Source organism: Empidonax traillii, unplaced genomic scaffold (assembly GCF_003031625.1).
Source record: "Empidonax traillii isolate 1590-97213 ecotype Southwest subspecies unplaced genomic scaffold, ASM303162v1 scaffold75:size1520028, whole genome shotgun sequence".
In the NCBI taxonomy this organism is placed as follows: domain Eukaryota; kingdom Metazoa; phylum Chordata; class Aves; order Passeriformes; family Tyrannidae; genus Empidonax; species Empidonax traillii.
In genome coordinates, this window is record NW_020955268.1 from 1,160,697 (window position 1) to 1,165,023 (window position 4,327).

The following is a 4,327-nucleotide window of genomic DNA, read 5'->3' on the forward strand; positions in this document are numbered from 1 at the left end:
TTCCAGGAGTTAAGTACCATATATTTTTATACATGTACATGAATATGTACACACCGATATGTATTATCTCTATTACTCCAAATAACATGTAGACATGGACCCATTCTTTCTATCTTTCTTTGTCTTCCTTTGTCTTACCACTTTAGTGACTGTTTTACAAAGCAGAACTTGTATTCATTTGGGTTTGTTAATAAGAGAAGGCAATTTTCACTGAATAATCATCTCTGTTTGGTAAGCAATCCCTTAGTTATTGTTATGCATTAACCATTTTTTTAGTAGGAAGGTCAAAAAAGGTCATTTTACACATAGGCAACATTATAAACAATCAAATCTAAATATTTTAAGGGTCATTTTAATTGAATATTTATATTATGATAGCTATTATGTGCTCGTCAGAATTGTTGTCATGCTGAGCCAACTACCAGTCAAACAGAACACCCTGCTCTTCCACGCTTAGACATTCAACAACTATATACTCTGAGATAACACTGGTTCATACAGAGTCCAGATTTCAGTATAATATGGGAATAGCTTCCTTCCTGCATCAGCATCTTCCTTGCTTTTAGTAATCTGAAGGAAACCCAGAGCCCACTGAAGAGAAAATATTGGTAGGCTGATGATTTGGTTTTATTCTATTCTTTTAATAAACTGTACAGGTTGAAGAAGAATAATGCTTGATGCCGCTTTCCCAGAAGATTTGACTATGTCACTTTGCCACATGAGTGTATCATCTGGTAGTACCCGAAGAACTGATCATTACAGGAATGCTGTGTGCCTTCTGCCTTTGGACCTAATTAGAATAGTCCCAGCAATAGTTAACGCACAGCTGAAGGAGTAGTTGTAGTGTGTGACTCCCTTCTGAGGGAAACTGAAGACCCTATATGCCAAAAAGACCCACCTCACAAGGAAGTCTGCTCCCTCCCCAGGTAGGGGCCTGAGAAAGGGATATTACCAGGAGACTCCATGGACTAATTTGGCCCCCTGATTATTTCCCACTGCTGGTTGTGCAGGTCAGCAATTATGAGGTCTATAAGAGAAATACTAGGGTAATCAAAAAAGACTTCAATGCACTAGGCCACCTGGTTGAAGTGACAGGAGCACTTCAGATGCTAACAGCTCGTGTTAACGATTCCTGCCATAGCAGGGATGAATGTGAAAAGGAACAGAAAAAGATGTGACCAATGAATGACTTAAAGACTGGTGCCATCAGTGGAATTTTGGTGGGGTTTTTGACCATGGGGCATTTTATATGGCACCAGATCTGCTGGAGATAGATGAAATTCACCTATGTAGAAGGGGAAAAAGGATGCTAGCCCATGAGTTGGCAGGGGTGATTGCTTTAAACTAGCTTTGAAGGGGGAAGGGGATGAGACCAGGTTCGGTAGAGATAAGCCTACAGGTGGCATGTCTAAGTTAGTGACAAAATCAGCAGCCAAGCTGTAGTGCATGTGCACCATTGCACACAGTAAGGGTAAGAGGAAAAGCTGGAGGTCACTGTGCAGCAGGAAAGCTATGATGTAGTTGCCATCATGGAAACAGGATGGGATGACTGGCATGACTGAAGTGCTGCAATTGATGGTTATAAACTCTTCAGAAGGGACAGGCAAGGAAGGACAGATGGTGGGGTTTCTCTGTACATTAGGAGAGCGTTTTAACTATATAGACTTGAGGATAGTGGCCCAGTCCTGTTCAGTATCTTTACTGATTATCTGGATGAGGGAATCGAATCTTGTCTTAGTAAGTTTTGGGATGACACTAAACTGGGGGAGGAGTGATGATGTGCTGGAGGGAAGGAAGGTTCTGCAGAGGAATCTGCACCAATGGGCCGAGGTCAACTGGGTGGTGCTCAACAAGACCAAGTGCCGGATCCTGTCACTACAACAGGATAAGGGACGGTCGCCCAGGGGGTACTGATTGACAGTGCTGAACATGAGCCAGCAGTGTCCAGGTGACTGAGAAGGTCAAGGGCATCTTCAATTGTATTAGAAATAGTGTACCCAGCAGGGTTATTGTAGAGATTCTTCCCCTGTGCTCTGCGCTGGTGAGGCCAAACCTTCAGTGCTGTGTGCAGTTCTGAGATCTTCAATTCAGGAAGGACATTGTGGTCCTGGAGTGAGACCAGAGAAGAGCAACAAGTCTGGTTGCTCTTCAGAAGGATCTGAAGCACAAGTTCTATGAGGAGCTGTTGAGGGAGCTAGGGTTGTTTAACCTGAAGAAAAAAAGGCTCAGTGTTGACTTTATCACTTCCTACAACAACCTGAAAAGAAACTGTTGCCAGATGGGTGTTGGTCTCTTCTCCCAGGCAACCAGTGACAGGACAAAAGAGGACATAATATCAAGCTGGCCCAGGGGAGGCTTAGGTCAGACATCAGGAGGAATTTCTTCACAGAAAGGGTGATTATATATTGGAATGGACTTCCCAGGGAGGTAGTGGAGTCACTATCCCTGGAGGTGATGGAAGGGGAAGAAGGAAATACTGGATGTGCCGTGTTCTAGTTGACAAAGTGGTACTTAGTCCTAGGTGGACCCAATGGTCTTACAGATTTTTTAATCTACTTGATTCTGTGATTCTAAAATATCTTTATGGGTCTCTGAAATGTCCTGAACAGCACCACTTCTCATTGGTTTTATTTATGTCCATAATTGTTCTGGTAATAATTTTAGAAGCTCTATTTCAACACTTCGAAGTTGTTCACTAGTTATCATGAAAGAGATCCACACATTCCTGTCACTTTGTCATGCATAACTGCTTGGGAAAAGATTAATGAAATTATTAAGTGCTCCTTCTGTGTGAAATTATGATTCTCTGCAGTCAGAGGGTGTATCCACTCTTCCTCTTTTCGCACTACTTAAAATGGAAGTATGAAGTTAGTGGAAAATTATGGCTGAACCATGCTGACCCACCTAACAAGGATTGGTAAATATGAAGAATAATTTTTTTTTCTTTGTTAGCATGAGCACTATTAACACAGTGTTCCTGGAGTGCCATTATTTTCTCTATTGACTGAGAGATTCTGCTTTTGCGAAACAGTTGCCTTGAATGCTGCATATTGCAAATGAGTACCTGCCTGTAGGGACATACCCATTCATTATGCCAGTTCCATCAAAGCCCAACCTCTTAGACCACTGAGATGTATTCTGCAGTCTCTGCTATGCTTCTTCAGATCTTCAAGGTAGTATTTTGCTGTAAGCAATGTGGACTGGAAAAAAAAAAAAAGAATTTTGAAAAGCTAATTAGAGAAAAACGTTTCCAGTTTACTCTTGTGAAGTTAAAAAAGGAGAGGAAAAGTTACATTTTAATTTAAAAAGAAAAAAAAAAGGCAGATCAGGGCTTTTTGAAATGCAACAGTTTTCTGTACTCCTAGCCATTTGTTTCATTGATTTGTAGATCTGTTCCAAGCATTCATTCAGTGAAATAAATCATAACGATGTTAGAAGTACAGTGAACAAGTAGAGTATCTATAAGAACAGAAGGTGTTTCAAAGAGGACCATTACAGCCTGCCCACCATCTCAAGGGGGAAACTGGCTAAACCTGTCATCTGTTTTTCTTGAAATTTTATTTTGAATTACCAGGAGGACTCAGAAGAATTAAACATTCACCTATCTGAACAACAAAAAAAAGCATTTTACAGTGCTATTATTTTGTTTCTACTTTAATGGCACTTAGATGTGAGAATCAGATTGGGATTTCTTGTAGCTGCTGGGCATATATATCACTAAAGCAAACCTTAGAGTTGTGAAGCACTTAATATCTCAGCACAAGTCATGACAGTATTATGCATAAACTACTAGTGAGGGAAGACAAACGGAATGGCAATTAGTTATGGGCATAGTTTGCAGTTAAGGTTTTCACTCATCTTAATTCTGTTTTTATCAGTAACAACAGGGATAACAAAAAGTCCTATAAATACATTAATAACTATAAATACTATAAATACATTATTAACAAAAGGAGGGGCAAAGAAAACCTCCATTCTTTGATGGACTTGGAGGGAAACATAGTTAATAGAGATGAAGAGAATGCTGAGGTACTTAACACCTACTTTGCCTCAGTTTTTACCAGTAAGACAGGTGACCCTCAAGACAACTGGCCTCTGGAGCTGGTAGACAGAGATAGGAAACCAAATAGCCCCCTTGTATTCCAGGAGGAAATAGTTGGTGACTTACTGAATCATCTGGATCCTCACAAGTCTATGGGACCAGACGGGATCCATCCTAGGGTGATGAGGGAGCTGGCAGAAGAGCTTGCCAAGCCGCTCTCCATCATCTTCCAACAGTCCTGGCTCACTGGGGAGGTCCCATATGATTGGAAGTTGGCAAATATCA